The sequence below is a fragment of the Nuphar pumila genome, chromosome 11 (assembly GCF_984573655.1).
Source record: "Nuphar pumila chromosome 11, dmNupPumi1.hap1.1, whole genome shotgun sequence".
Taxonomy (NCBI): domain Eukaryota; kingdom Viridiplantae; phylum Streptophyta; class Magnoliopsida; order Nymphaeales; family Nymphaeaceae; genus Nuphar; species Nuphar pumila.
The window spans coordinates 273,234-291,007 of NC_143259.1; positions in this window are offsets into that span (position 1 = coordinate 273,234).

Genomic DNA, 17,774 nt, shown 5'->3' on the forward strand with positions numbered 1-17,774 from the left:
AAGAGTCTGTGACAAAGAATTTATGTTCTAGTTGTCAAGTATGTAAAAGTCATCAACTCCCATTTCAAGTCATCAAAAGAGCTCATTTTCCTTTCGAAATTGTTTACTCCGATGTTTGGGGCCTAGCTCTTGATGCCTCTTATTCTTCGAGCAAATATTATGTGACATTCATAGATGGGTATAGTCGTTATGAAACAAAAATCTGAAGTGTTCAGTCTGTTTCGTCGTTTCTATAACTTTGTTAAAAACCAGTTTGGACAAACCATTACTCGTCTACGTAGTGATGGAGAAGGCAAATATAGTTCCAATTTCTTTAAAGAATACTTACAAAATCATGGCATAGTACATCAAAAATCATACTATCATACACCTTAACATAATGACATAGCTAAAAGAAAACATCGACACATCGTTGAGAGTGTGATAATGATGATTCATGTGAGACATGCTTGTTTGGGGTTGTGGAGTAAAGCTTTTCATACTGCTGTTCACATTATAAATAGGTTGCTGATGAAAATTTTGGACAATAAGACACCTTATTCAGTCTTTTTTAAGAGAAATCCTTGTTTGTCTGAACTGAAAGTTTAAGGATGTGTTTGTTATGTACATGTTGATGATTCTCGGCGTAACAAATTCCTCTCTAAAGCATCAATATGCAGGTTTGTCGGGTATGATGATGAACATAGAAGGTACCACTGCTGGAATCCAGTAAAAAACGTTGCATAATTAAACCCAAGCACATTTTTTATGAGAATAACTTTGTCTTTACAGAAAAAGGCTCTAATGCAGACAAATCCTCTTTGCCCTCTCTATATAATCATGATATGCAAGACTGGATGAATATGTCTATGCTGCAGAACACTGAAACACATTGTCATGAAAACCATGGCGATGATTTGGGGGATAACGGTTAGTGCACATATGCAGCAAGGAGATGCAGATGATTCCACTTAGCAGCATGTCTCCTTTAATGGTGAACAGAATATTGCAGCAGCAGCAGATCCATTTTCGGGCAACTGTATCCACCACCAATGATAAGCGATATGGGCAGGTCTATCACAGAAGCAAAGAAAATGGTGGATGATTATGTTCAGCAGGAGACAAATCAGCAAGCAAACGACTAAGTGAGTGTGACACGGGTCAACATGAACCGCAAGATGAAACAAGCAGCTCAACCCGAGAAAAACATCCTATTGACAAGTGGGTGAATTATAATGCCTTTAGTCTTGATTTTCAGATATATTTTCACACGATGATGGAGATCCAAGAACCAAAACATTATTTAGAGGCAACAAAGGATTATCGTTGGGTTGAGGCCATGAACAAAGAAATGTGTGTGTTGCACGCGTGCCGAACATGGAAGATAGTGAACAAACCTATTGACAAAAATGTAGTTGGTAGCAAATGGGTATACAAGGTAAAGCAAAAGGCAGATGGCAGTATAGAGAGGGTTTAAAGCTAGACTTGTAGTAAAAAGGTACACACGGGAGTATGGATTAAATTATAATGAAACATCCAGACATATGATCAAGATGGGAACCATCCGGTTGGTGTTTTGCTTTGCCATGATGTATAATTGGAGAATGCATCAAATGGATGTGAAGAACGCTTTCCTTCAGAGAGCTTAGAGAAGATGTCTATATGGAACAACCTCTGAGCTTTGCAGAAGGAGATCCAGAAAGTAAAGTGTCTTTTACAAAGATCATTGTATGGACTGAAGCAAGCTTCAAGAGCTTGGTTCCAAAGATTTTCTGATGAAATCCGAAGATATGGTTTTCAAAGAAGCCAGGTAGATTACTCCCTCTTTACTTGCATTGGAAAGTATGAAATTATTATCTTGTTGATATATATGGATGACATTGTGATTACTGGTAGCTCTGACCAGCATGCGGCAGAACTAAAAGAATATTTGAAAGGAAGTTTTCAGATGAAGGATTTAGGAGACCTCAAATTTTTTCTAGGTATGGAAGTGGATTAAACTGCAAACCGGATGTTCCTCTCTTAGCAAAAGCATGCCATAGATCTACTTAAAAGGATTGGAATAAAGGATTGTAAACCAATCTCTACTCCTGTGTCTGTTAATGAGAAATTGAGACTTGATGAAGGTCAGCCCATTCAAGATGCAATGACCTATAGGAGTATGGTGGGAGCACTACAATACCTGAGTTTGACTCGCCCAAATATTCTTATGCAATCAGTCAAGTGTCATAGTTTATGCAAGATCCAAGAGAAGGGCATATGAAAGTTGTAAAGTGTAATGAAATGGGCTAAACCCAAGGACGTCGCTTATGGACAAACAAGAACACACTTCAATCAAGTAGAATACTTGAATGAATAATCCAAACCAACCACACAAGGGTCAAAAATATAAATATTATTAAATACAGGAACTCTCCAAGAGATAAAAAAATACAATGGCCTTCAAGGCCTTTTATAGAGAAAATGGGCCAAAAGGGGGCAGCTCCAAGTGGCTGTTGGGCGGCCCCCAACGGTCACATTTGTGACTGTTGGGGGCAGCTCCAACAACTAGTTGGAGCTGTCCCATCACCTGAAAAATCTGAAATTCAGTTAAAAATGTAAGAAATAAAAAACAAAAACCTAAAGGTTAGTCAGCCCTTAATGGGCTGACACCTATTACAGGAAATGACCAAAATACCCCTGATAGGCATTTCGGTTTACACAAAGATATATATGCTAATATATGTGCATATACTTATATATATCTTTAACACCCCCCTCAAACTCATGGTGGAACAACCGAGAGTTTGTCAAGTAGGAAGTGAAATCTAGGTGACGGAAGCGCTTTCGTGAAGAAGTTTGCAAGTTGATACTCTGATAGAACATAAGGCAATGTGATAGTCTTCTTCAAGAATTCTTCACGAACATAGTGACAATCCATTTCAATGTGTTTCGTCCTCTCATGGAACGTATGATTGCTTGCAATGTATACAACACTCTTGTTGTCGCAACATAGTCTGGAGCGTCCTGAGATGTGAATCCCCAAATCATCCCGCAGTTGTCACAATCACACTAACTCAGATGTAGTTGTTGCCATGACGCAATACTTAGTCTCAGTGAAAGAAAGAGACACCTTCTGTTGCTTCCTGCAACGCCATAAGATTAGAGAATTACCTACAAAGACACACAAACCAATAATTGAGCATCTATCGTTCATATCCCCTCCCGATTAGAATCAGACTATGCAATGACTTCTAACGAGAAAGAGGATGATAAAAACAATCCATGACTTATGAAATTCTTAATATATCTAATAACTCTCATTACAACACTCATATATACTGTAGTGGGAGCATGCTGAAATTGATTGACAGAGTGAACATCATGAGAAATATCAGAACGAGTAACAGAAAGGTAAGACAAAACTCCAATCATTTGTTTGTATGGGGTTGGATCTTACAGAAGTTCTCCATCATCTTTTTTCATTTTTGCATTTATGACCTCTGGAGTGTCAGCCCATTTTTCATCTGAGAGTCCTGATCGCTCAATGATCTCTGTTAAATACTTAGTCTGTGACAAAAAATAACCACGAGGTAAGTAAGTCATTTCAATTCCAAGAAAATATCATAAAAAGCCAAGATTTGTCATATCAAAGTTGTCTTTAAGCATATCTTTAATATGATTAACTCTCTGCTTATCGCCTCCTGTGATTATCATATTGTCTACGTAGAGTAGTAGTATAACCTAAGTCACACAGACTCAGCTAAAAGGTCGACGCACTCTCATCGACACGCCCCGACATGGGTGCAGACCTATGTCACATGGGTGCGGGTGCGACACGGGTGCAGCGCAATTTTAAAATTTTTGGACACGGGAACTTCACTATATATATATATTTTAAAAAGTGCACAGACACAACACAGTCTGTGACTGTGCACAACACAGTCCACTGTGCACAGCACAACTACTGTGCACAACACTGTGCGCTGTGCATTTTTTTTAAATAAAAAATATCATTTTTTAGGGACAAATGGACATTTTTGGACTCGGTCAAAGTTGACCGAGTCCAAAATGTGGATGGACTCAGCCTCGACTCGTTGACCGAGTCTGACTCGGCGTTGACCGAGTCCAGGCCAAGTCCGAAGCCGCACCCGTGTCAGGGCGTGTCGACTCGGGTGCGGCACCTCCCTAGCCGAGTCTGTGTGACTTAGGTGCGAACACGGATGCGGCTTCGGACACGGTCAACTAAGTGTCAGACTCGGTCAACGCACCGAGGCCGAGTCTGTCCACATTTTGGACTCGGTCAAAGTTGACCGATTCTACTTTTGTCCATTTATTTTGGTAAGTTTGTGTTGTTACTTCAATAGAATTACTTTTTTATTTTTGCTTTAAAATTTACAATCTTATTATTGTTATATATATATAGTCGTGTCCTCGTATCCAAAATTTTTGAAATTGCTTCACATCCGCACCCATGTGACATAGAGTATAATCATTTTTGCATTGAAAGACTTAACAAACAATACAGTGTCAGTAAAATAAGATTTAAAATGAAGCTATGTGATCACATTACTGAACCTATCATACCAAGCTTTGGAAGCTTGGTTTAAGCCATATAGGGTTTTTCGTAGCCAAAGAATTTTTTCATGTGCTAAATTCAAACCTAGTGGAGGATCCATATAGACCTCCTCGTCCAGATTACCATTCAAAAAGGCATTTTTTACGTCCATTTGAAAGAAAGGTCATTTTTAATGGATGCTATAGATATAAGAGTTCTAACAATCGTCATTCGAATAACTGGGACAAAGGTCTCATCGTAGTCAATTCCATATTCTTGACCATATCTCTTAGCTACCAGCCTAGCTTTATATTTTTCCAATGTCCCATCACATTTAATTTTTAATTTGTACACCCATCTACATCCTATAGTTTTTCTTTTTTTAGGTAACATTTGGATTTCTCAAGTTTTTGCCTTTTCTAAAGCTTCTAATTCATTATTCATTGCTTTAACCCATTCTTGATGTTTTTTAGCTTCATGGTAGGATGATGGTTCTGTATATGAGTGTATAGCCATGAGACATGATCTATACCTAGGTTCAAAGAAATCATAATATATAAATCTACTAGGGGCTTTTGAATTTCTTATTGATTTTCTAATACTAGTAGGGTCTACATCTTGATTTTGAGAATATCTTCCTAAAGCACATGGTGGGTGATCTTCGGTACGTCGAGTATAGGTTTGTATGTTATCATGAGATAGATCATCGTTTAGATTCTCACTTGCATCATGAGTGTCTTCATTTTCACTCTCATGCTCATTATGAATGTTTTCACACCCTTCATGTTCGTTGACAAGATAAAAAAGAAATAAATAATCATAGTTCTCTTGGATCTTTCCTTTGCAAAAACCATTTTCATTTTCAAGGAAAGTAATATTTCGTGAAACATATAATTTGTTTTTTTTTATGTCATAACATCTATATCCCTTTTGATTTTCGGCATAGCCTAAAAAAACACAAGGGATTGCTTTTAGGGAAAGCTTGTCATTCTTATGGGTAAGAACAAAACATTTACATCTAACGACTCTTAACCTTTTATAATCAGGAGATGTTTTAAACAAATTTTCAATAAGAGATATATTTTCAATATTTTTTTGAAGGCATTCTATTTATCAAATAAACTGTCGTAAGAGCAGCTTCGGCCAAAAACACTTTTGGAACATTTCTTGATATAAGAAGTATTCTAGTGGTCTCAACAATATGTCTATGTTTTCTTTCAACTAGTCTATTTTGTTGAGGAGTGTATAGGCAAGATTTTTTATGAATAATCTCATTTAGATCAAGAAAAATTTTGAATTTTTTTGATACAAATTCTCCCCCAGAATCAGATCTAAAAATTTGAATGTTGGTTTTGAATTGAGTCTTTACACAATAATAAATTTTTTTAAAGGAATCAAATACTTCTGATTTTTGCTTAAGGAAAAAGATCTAAGAATGTCTACTATAGTCATCCACAAACACAACATAGTATGATATCCTGCCTTTGGATATAACTGGAGTTGATCCCCATATATCCAAATGTACTAACTCAAATGGATTTTTAGATATAAAATATCTTGGCCCAAAGGGTAAAGCCTTTAGTTTGCCAAGAATGCAATCTTCACAAACCAAATCCCTTTCTTTATAACTAGTAAGAAATGGAAACAACTGTAATTTGGACACACTAGGATGTCCTAGTCTTTTGTGTCAATTTTCTATATTTTTCTTTTCCAGAAAATTACAAAAAGATTGTTTTGATAACTCAAGATTGTCTCTTACATAGAGATCTCCTCTTCTATGGCCTTGCACAATCGGTTTTTCAGACTAGAGATTATGTATTAAACAATTATTAGATGAAAATAATACTTTGCAACCATGACCCGCAATTTGCGAAACAGATAAAAGATTCAAATTTAATTTTGGTACAACTCTAATATTTAGTATGTAAAAGTTTGATTGTTTTTTAAAAATCCCAAAACTTTTGATTTTTAAGGATGTTCCATCGGCGGTTGAAACATAAGAGTTATTTGGGTTAGAATGACATTCAGATAATATAGACTCATTTGGATTCATATGAAAAGAGGCACCGAAATCTAAGATCAAAGAAGTCTTACCAGGGTCACCATTTGTGGATACGACCGTCCTCGAAAAGGAAGAGGCCTGAGTTTTGAACATTGGTTGTAGCGCCTCCATTAGTTGAGCCAAGGATAGTGAGCCAATGTATTTGGAGTCGTCTACATCACTTCTTTCAACTGAAATAACTCTCTTATCATCTCGGTGATCTTCTTTCTTTTCGGACAAAAGGGCTTGATATGTCCCGGTTCATAACAATGGTAGCATATGATTTTGCCACCATTTTTTACTCATGATCACTTCTTTTGTCGCTTCTTTCATAGTTGGTGGGGTTTCTCCCATTCTCATTCTTTACAAAATGAGGAGGTTTGCAACTCCCAATGTGATTAACGGGGTTTGACATAGCAAGTATGGTTTCTTCATCCTTTGAGACAGATGACTTCTTTAATCTATTTTCTTCCATAGTCAATTCCTCAAGAGTTTCAACTATGGATGACACACCTCCTCTATGAAGGAGAGCCGACTTAGTTCCCTTAAATTCAGGCCTAAGCCCATTCACAAATTGGTAGAAATGCTCCATTTTAATTTGGTTTTCACAGAGTTCTACATCCTGAGGACAATGCCATTTTGGCTCAAGAGTCAATTCATCCCAAAGGAGAGATAGTGCATTGTAATATTGTCCAATACTCATCTCTCCTTGAGTCATAATTTTCACCTTATTTTGAACATTGCATATGTGGGCAATATCTTTAAGACTATGCATGTCTTTAAGATATTTTCATGCATCACTAACGAACATTTATGAATATTCATACTATTGATGAGCCATCAAATTATCTTGGAATGACCCATCTTCCATTCTTTTCATTTTCTCTCATAATCGAAAACGACTTTAGCCATTTCCTCTCCTTGAAGAGCAACTTCTTTTTCGTTCTCAATTTTGGTGAGAAAAAGTTTAGGTTCTTTTTCAGTTCCATCCACCAAACCCCATAGGCCTTTTTCCCATATTTTGTGCTTTACTATAGATGCTCACATCGCATAGTTTTTATCATTTAGGCGTACGATAATGGAGACGATTACTTTTCTTTCATTCTCCATTCTTTTACAACAAGAAAAGAGACAGATAGAGAGAGAAAAGTGAGAAAGAATGAGAGAAAAAGGAATATAAGGTTTCCTTGAGAGATGATGCGCTTCCCGATACAATGATACGTTGTTTTCTCCAAGCTCACGATCCTATTGCTCTTTATGCTTATCACAATTCTCCTCTTGGACCCATGCTTCAAGAGCAAAAGAGCTTTGATACCATGTAATGAAATGGGCTAAATCCAAGGACGTCGCTTATGGACAAACAAGAACACACTTCAATCAAGTAGAATACTTGATTGAATAATCCAAACCACCCACACAAGGGTCAAAAACATAAATATTATTGAATGGAGGAACTCTCCAAGAGATAAAAAATACAATGGCCTTCAAGGCCTTTTATAGAGCAAATGGGCCAAAAGGGGGCAGCTCCAAGTGGCTGTTGGGCTGCCCCCAACGGTTGTGACCGTTGGGGGTAGCTCCAATAGCTAGTTGGAGTTGTCCTATCACCTGAAAAAGCTGAAATTCAGCTAAAAAATGTAAGAAATAAAAAACAAAAAACTAAAGGTTAGTCAGCTATTATAAGAAATGACCAAAATGCCCCTGATGGGTATTTTGGTTTACACAAAGATATATATGCTAATATATATGCATATACTTATATATATCTTAACATAAAGCATATACTAAGGTACATTAAAGGCACCCTCAGTGATAGCTTACGATATCTTCCAAATAAGTGGGATCCTTTAATTATTTTTTGATTCACGGATGAAGACTGGGCAGGAGATCTTGATATGAGAAGGTTTGTCTCAGGATATTGTGTCTTCTTGGGAAGCAATCTAATATCCTGGAGTAGTAAGAAGCAACATATTGTAGCCATATCAAGTGCACAAGTGGAGTATCGTTCTATGAAATCTCTTGCTACTGAAGTCACTTGGATTCATCATATTTTATCTACTTTGAATCAGGAGATTGTATGCTTCGTTATATACTATGACAATCTGAGTGCTATTAAAATTTCACTGAATCTCATCCATCATGGCAGGACAAAGCAAGATCAGCATTTTATTCAAGAAAAACTTGAGGATAAAGAGATTGCAGCGAGGTATGTTGATTCCAGTAAGCAAGTGGCTGACATCATCACCAAGTGACTTACAAGGGCGATATTCTGGTTCTTAAAGCAAGTTGTCCATGATTTAATCTACATGTACAGCTTGAGGGAGGTTGTAAGAAAAAATAACGTGTGTAGATAGTTTGGATCGGGTCAGGATAGACCCGATCCACTTTGTATAGTATTATATAAAATGCCTTTGTATTAAGGGTAATTGAGTCAAATATTGAACCCTAATGTTTTCATATGAAATATTAATGAAACAGGAGGCAGACACACAGAAAAAAATTGGACTGCTCCTCTATTCCAACGCCGTCTTCTTTCCCCTTTTCTCATACATCTTTTGCAGGTTTTCAGAGGCACATTGCATATATTTCTCACAGTTGTTGCATATGGGTCTTCATTGTGAAGACTGTCAAATTGACTGTGAATCACAAGATAAGATGTTTGAACATGTTACTCCTATGACTACAGAAAGAACTCAGTGATTTCAACGGTGCCTTGATCAAGTTACCACCATGCCTTATGTATCGCACATTCACAGTCTTCACCGCCTTCTTAGCAAACTCTTGATAATCTTATGGTGAAATTAAGGGGAAGCTATATAAGTAGCATTCCATCTTTTCCCTTTTAGATACAAATCTGGGGCATAGCCCCCATTAGGATTCAGGCCCCTCACACACGTTGGCACTGCTTGATTAAGGTATGTACCTCAAACTGGTTCAGAAGTCCAGCTATCTTATGATATCTGACCCAAATGCTGCAACATGTACTCAGCCTGTCTGAAGCTCGCCAAGACATGCTCTCAATTGCGAGACTGGATATTAGTTTATGGCAGAGTTACCGGAATCTTCTTAGATAGGTGGAAAGCCCTGATTCTTGGAAACTCACTTCGAAAGTGTAATACTCCTTTCATCCAAAACATGATAAGAATCTCAATTCTCCCATGCTTCTCCTATGCTTTCCACAAGCTTCATCTATTATTCTTATATGTTCTCTCACTCTACTTTTCATATTTTTTTGTGTTTTCTATCACGCTTTTCACTTACTTTCATGTGCTTTCTCTAAATTGACAGTCATCATTTTCAGATTTTGTAAAAAATCATAAAATTTAAGAATAGTCACTTTTATTTTAGGTTTGTATTTGTGTTTCATTTTGATTGTCATTTAATTCTTATAATGTTTTTTTTATTTCTCGTTTTCCACTTCCTATACATTTTAAAATGCATAGCTTCTCGCTTTAGCTTCCTGTATTGTTTCCCGTTTCTGCTTTCTAGTCTGGCAACCTTGGTTTGTGTATTGTTTCTCGTTTCTGCTTTCTAGTCTGGCAACCTTGGTTTGTGGGGGGCATCTGAAGATACTAGAACAGCCTCAGATGGCGGATGGCATAGGGTCGAGAAGCCACGTGAAGAATCTAGTGACACAACAAATGAAACTAAGAGCCTCAAACCAAAAGAAGTTCAAATTGATTGATTACTTTACTCCCACTTTCCAAATCCTAAGGGCGGCAGCATAAGCGGCAAGTAGAAGTCGCTTCCAAGCAACTTTTAATTCTAAATCGGCACGCAGCATTGTTATAAATGTAAATTAAATGAAGGAAAAAGGTTTAAGAAAAGTCATGTCTTGCCAATGCGCTATGATGAATTCGAAAGGAAGAAAAGAGATGACCCAAAAGAACAAATTCCGAAGAAAAAAAAAGATGAAATCGAGCTCATACGATTCAAGATCCCTAAAATTAATCAGGATTGGCTCCTAGGATGTACTGGATATATATATATATATATATATATATAGAGAGAGAGAGAGAGAGAGAGAGAGAGAGAGAGACGTCACCTCCGCAGCAGAAACAACAGTAGCAGCAGGAGACAACCAAGACAATTTCGCTGAGGAAGAGGAGTATGGGACTCGGCTCCTCCTTTTGTCCATCGGGCACATCGCCGCCGCCCTCGTCGGGTTGGGAGTGATGACCATCTTCCAACAAAAGGTGGGTATCATCGGAAGGTCGCCGCTCCCTGTCGCTCTTCATCCTCTGCAGGTTCCACTCCAGCTTCTTTAAGTATGCTAACCTGAAGGAATCCCTCAACCGAGAAGACGGCCACAGATGCATCTTCCCTCTCTTCCTCACTCTTTTTCAGATTTCTTCTTTTAATCATCAACCTTGGACGGAACCACCAGAGACAGGGGAGCTCGGCCGGCCGTCACACACAAAGGCAAAGGGGGTCGGTCACCTCACCTTTTCCAAGATGGGAACGATTGCGTGAGATTCGAGCAAAAAGGGCCCCAATGCATCTTGGCCGTCCACATTCTCATCAACCGATGTGAGCCTCGCTGTTGGGATGATGCATTCAGTTGGACGGCTAGGATCCACAACATACGATGCATGCACGGTATCATAATGTCATAGTCCGAGATCTGAAAGGAAACCCGCAAAGCATATGCCTGGACCCAGCGCAGCCTGCCCAGCTTATAAAAGCCCTCCTGGTTGGATTGGACTGCTTTTGGGCTTCTTCGGACCCCTTCGGATGAGGTGTCACTTAAAGTGTGCAATCACACATTGCACTTGATTTCAATTCTCCATCTACCTTCGGTCTGAGATCGGCACATGATAATCAAAGATTGTGGGGGTATCGATCCGAAATTTGGCATTTCATAGCCTCTCATCATATTCTGTTAAAAAAAAAAGAGATAAAAACAAGAGATATTGAGTTCTTAACATCGGTCTCATAAGCAAACACATGTCTGGAGTATGAGATTCAAGCAATCAAACTGCAGTCTTGAAGAATTTTTTCACTTTTATTTTATCATTTTTCCACACCCATTCCTTTCCAAACTTATGCTTCTAGCTAAGATATAGAGTTGGTCACCTTCATGGTTCTTTATTGGTCTTACACCGATGTCTAGAAGCTTGAATTGGACTCTACTAAGCCATTATTTCCCCCTTCGAATTAGTTCAAATGAGGTAGGACTATGCCTCACTGCATGTGGGTTTTTTTTTCATAATATTTTTTTTTTACTTTAAGTATAATTGATAGGATATAAAGATCATTATTTTAAAAATGGTAGAATATAGCATTTTTTTCATGAAATTTGAGATTTTCTCTGAAAATTTTCAAAAATTGTTCATAACCCTAATTTATGAGAAAACTTTCAGATTTATGAAAGAACTAAGTCAAGGAAACCTGAGTACATTATTGAGAGCCTTTTATGGAATGGGTCTAGCCAAACTAAAAGGCATCATCTTCTATCTTGAGAGGATGTCTTCAGTCCTATTTAGTAAGGCGACCTGGGTGTGAGATGAATCTCGATCTTATGCCCAATCTATCATGGATGGTAGTGTCTAAACAACAATCTTTGGGTCTTGGTGTGATTTTTTAAAACGGTTATTTTAAAACAAGAACTGCACACAAAATAATAAATTCAAAACCAGTACTTGCACTTATGTAGAGTGGCAAGTCGGATTGTCTCCTCAGAGAACGAGAAATAAGGCATAATATTTCACTTAAAAACCTCACTTTATTAATACTTAAAAAAAAAAAATTACACTATTTCTGCAATTACAATGCGATAAAAGTAAACACGATTAAAATGAAGGCACATCTTAGACTAAGTTCGAGACTCTCTCTCTTTGGGCTCAATTAAAGAGGCAATGATAGATATCCTCCTCCGCAAGTAGCAACCTCTAAGAGAAAACACCTGCAAAATAAAATAACACAACTATACATATACTAACAAGACTTATTAAAATAACCAGGAAGCCCGCGAGACTAACAATGAAAAAAAAAACTCAAACAAATTAAACCTAACTAAATTTGAGAACAACTAAAAGGAAATCAACAACTAATCAAATAATCAACAATAAATCTATCTAATTTAACACTACTAAAAAATAAAAACAAAAACAAGAAGATTATACTACCAGTCACAACTAAAAAAGAACACTAAATAAAAACACATCTATTTTTCTTGATGAAAATCAACACACACATGGACCAGACATAACTAATACTAATATATCGAATAACACAAAGCAACACCCAAAAATAATAAAAAAAACTAAACTATTCTACTCGATTTGCAAATAAAGAAAATCCGAACTCGGCCAACTTTAGACAGAGGATTGGCAGGGTTAAAACAGATAAGATTCTCCTCAAATTTGGCATAGACCGAGCTAATATCCTCTAGTTATGTGTCTGCCTTGTTTCTGGATGAAACTCTACAAAAACTCATATGAAATGATGAGCTAAAACACATAATTTACTTTACTGATTTCTATTCTTAACGATGAAGCAATTAAAAATTAATTAAAACAATGCAATGCAACTTAGTTTAATTAAATACTAATCAAAATGCAGACTAGACTAAAATCAATTATAAACTAAAAAATAATCACTAACTTGACGACAAAATGTTGAAAATTAATTAAAAAGTACAAAAAGAAATTAAACCACATGATATAATCACCTACCACTAACGTGAACAAGAACTTGACTAATATCAACTAAATTAATCCTAAAAATGATGATGATGACAAAATCTAACACAAAATAGCAAGATGAAAATAAATTTAATCTAACTAATGTGGAATTAAAATTAATAAACAAACAAAATTGACTATGACATGGAAAAACCGAAAGACACTAACTCTGATTGACGCTATTCAATTAATCTATTCTACCTTAATTTTAATCAGTTTAATCTCATTAAAATTCCTAAAAAAAGGTTGGAAAATAACTTAATGAATAAATCAATTTAATAAACTAACAAAGAACTATACGCTAAATCTACTTAAATATATTTTATACCTAACTACAAGCAGTGGATGAAAAGACTTACCTCAAGGGTTGTCCGACGAGTTTTACAAAGAAAAGAGTGGTTCACTTTTCTTGAAACCATGTACCTATATTTTTCTCTTGCTGTAACATTGATATCCTCTTGCTACATGTAACGCCCCGAGGTTTTTAAAACCTTTAAAAATGCATAAATGTTTTTTTAAACAGCGGAAATGGTTTTTGACTTCTGGTTTTTAAGCCTCAGGTACGTCACATTTCACAATTCACAACAAAAGCAATAATAATTTATATCAACATTATAGTCTTTTTACAAAGTTAAAAAATTTAAAAACATTTAGGATTCAATTTAAAATAAATCCTAAATTGATCTCAGGATCTTGGGAATCTGGATTCTTCGATGCCGCTCTTGTCCAACATCCACTGTAATATCGCCTATTCCATGTTTGAACCTGAAATCCCCATAAAACAGGGTCAGACTTATGAAGTCAGGTAAGCTATTAATCAAAATCATACAATTCAAATATTAAGCATGATTTCAATAATTTATAATTAAAAATGCATACATTCAAGAATAATTATGTAATTAAAAACATGGCAATTAAAAACAATTTAAAACATGATTATGTGTTATATCAATAAGGCATATTTTCATATCAAATTTTATGAAAGAAAAGGTCATTGTTTCGATATTAACGCCCTCTTGGTACGGTGGAGGCCACTTCGATCTCAAACTAAGTATTTTGGGAGTGTATTATTCTGTTATGGATTACCCGGATACCTGAGTGAAACAGGCTCCCAAGCGAGCATTCAACGACCAGAAAGATTCTCGATAATGGCGAGCAAACAAGGAGAGTTGGATGCATCCACTGGCATGCAGCAGCCTTGAGACCCGTTGGTCTCGGTCTCCTCAACTTGAGTGACATGAGGCCCAGGGAATCTATTGCTCCAAAAAATCATCATCTTCACAATGTCACTCCTGGTTGTACCAATACCCCTTTCAGGGTAGGCTAAACCTAGATGGACATAAAGGATTCTTTTATAGGACTTTTAATATTTTCAAAACTAGGCCCAATGGCCAAATAATTGTTTTCAAATAAACACTTGGGTCATATGTACCCAGCCCATCCAGAATTTTGCTCTATAATATGAGCATTCGCCTATGAAGGCGAGAATTAAGTTTGTGTAGACATGACTCATGCAACAATAAAATCTTTCAACAATCAACATGTTATACGAAATTCTTCTTTTCATAAAGATCAAAATCATAAATGTCTTAACCATAGTATTTGATTTAAAATCATAAGATTTGAAATTTTGTAATTCAATACATGTATTTAATTTATATAGATATTGAAATATGCATTTGTTCAAGAATCAGATTTAAATAATCATGCATGCATCAAAAATATGTTTAATACAAAAATTATAAGATTTTGATAGAATAACTTACCTTGATTTTTGATAGGACTAAGGGAAATAGGATAAATCGCTCGTGCTTTGATTTAATCTGATAAAATTCATTATATTAGTTAATATTTTTAAATTGAATTTCAGACAGTATTTTCCCTATAAATTTTAAAAAATATCTTTTTAAGGGGATTATTAAAAATCTAAAAATTTATTTATAATTGACCATAAAACTTTTATAAAAAATTTCACAGAGTTTCCTCTGTAATAACTCGAATGTTTGAAAAAGGGTTTGAACTTAAATTCAAGTTGTAAAAATTTGAACATGACTTTGCGTCACAAATATTTTTATAAAGGTTTTTTCAAAAATTTGACTCAAATATTAAAAAGGATTTTGAAAATTTTGATAGAATTTCCTTTATACAAATCAATTTTTTCTGAAATAGTTATAAAATTTTTGATATAATTCCTATTAAATAAACTCGAGCTTTCTGAAATATCAGAAAAACTTTTGTCATAATTTTGATTTAAAATAATTAGAATTTTCAGAAATCATTTAGAAAAATTGGTCAGAATTACTGCTATACTAATTCTACTTTTTAGAAACCATTTAAAACAATTTTGCCAGAACTTTTGTTATATAAACTCTATTTTTCAAAATATTTTAGAAAATTTTTGTCAGAATTACTGCTATAGTAGTTCTGATGATTTAAAAATATTTTAGAAAAATTTGAACAGAGTTTCCTCTGCGTAGAGGCTGGGTTGGATTAAATTTTTGCAAAATTGCCAAAAATTTAAATCCATAAAAAGTAGAATTGGGGTTTAGAAGGAGAATTTGAATTCAGAAGATGGTTTTTGAATACTAACCTTACTTGGTTGATTCGAGCAGCGATTTCACTATCCAAATCCGATTTTCTACTAAATTTAGCAGATCTCCTGCAAGCAGTGCTCTTGGGGTTGGATTTAACTCATCGAAACTTTTACGAAGAAACGAATGCCGCCAAATGAGAGAGGAAAGAGGCTAGAAAAGGTGTCTCAGAAAAAATTTGAGATTAGACAAAGGTTTTGAACTAAAATCTAGAGAGAGAAATTCAAAGCTAGAGAGAGAAAGTAGGAGAGAGAGAGAGAGCTTAGAGAGAGAGGGGACCTTAGAACTTGGGTAGAGAGAGAGAGGCGGCGAGGGGGTATTTATAGGAGAGAGAGGGGGTGTCGCCCCCCTGTGGGACCCACTTTGGTGACATTTGTCACTAAAGTAAATAAAATAATAATTCTTGAATGACACTTGTCATTCTTCTGATAAGTGTCAAAAAGGGAGAGAGAGGCTTAGTGTCACCTCCTCACTGAGGAGTGACACTTGTCCTCTCATGGTTTTGGGAAACCATGGTCTGCCCATGGTTTTGGGCCAATGGTTTTCCAAAACCATTGTCTTTTGACTAAAATAATATATTTTATTTCATTTGCTATTTTTTTTGCCTATTTTAACCTTGGTTCAATTTCATCTTTCAAGAATGTCATAAAGAGATTTAGAATTACTTTATTGTCCTTCTGTAGTTTAATAAATTACTTAGCCTGTCATTGAAAATGGAAAATTACTGTTTTGTCCCTGGCAATTTTATTAATTCCCTGAAATTGTTCATAACAGAAAAATTACTGTTTTGACCTTATATAGTTGGGTATTTTACCGAAAAATGCCACTAGATTGGCAAATTACTAAGCTACCCTTGACGATTTGATTAATGACAAAAATGTCCATGAATTCCGGTTTTTGAACAAGCCTTTACAAAATTTTATTAGGATTTTAAATATAGATTCAAATCTTTACTTTGAGCAATACTAACCATAAAATCATGGTTTTAACACTATAATTTGTATATAGAATGAATTAGAAACAAAACTTGAATTTTCTTCAGAATTTGTAATTCATTAAAAAAAATTGGGTATTACACTACACACGTTCTAGAGCCGAGTCTATGAAGAGGAAGATTGATGGAGAAGAAAAGATGGCCGTCGATTGCTAGACAGGATTGTCGACCGTCGGTAATGAAGGTAATTAGCGTTTTCATGCCAAATCTGTTTTGAAGCTTTAAAAGATTGTACCTGCAGCGATTAGATATAAAATACAACAAGAAGAATAAAGAGAACGCGAAGAATATGAAGAGAATCATAGAGAAAACCAAAAAGAAAAGGAAGAAATGAAGAGAAAAATGATAGAGAAGAAGAAGAAGAAAAGAGGATAGCACAATTTTTAAGGTTGTTGGATGAGTTTTGGGATTGTTGTAGCTTTCTTTTTATATAAAAATTTACCTATTTTCTAAAACAGCTCTTACTTCATGCTATTTTTAAGAACTACCTTCAACTTATTAAAATTTGCAACTTACCTCTAGCTAGGTGCCATCTTTAAGGGTGATTCAGTCTTTTCTCACCTTGGATCTTTGAATCTTGCATGAGTTTGAGTATGAATTTGATCAAAAGTCCATGGTGAAAGCTTTAGGTCAGATCTGTATCCAAATCTCCTCAAAAACCGTTTCTATGACATTAAAATAGCTTTATTTCTCTCATTTTAACTCAGTTTCAAGTGAAATTTGAACCGAACATCACAAAGATGAATACTTAAGCCATAAAATCACATATAAATGCATGAATGTATGATAAAATAATATTCATTTCATGCATTATCTCACAATTAAATATGGTAAATCAATTGCCATTTGGTTTAATGGAGTTATGGGAGTTGAAATGGTGTGCTTGAGAGCATCAAGTTCTCAGACAATGTGTGAGGTGGCACGTGGGTATGGGGGCTCGATGCTGTTC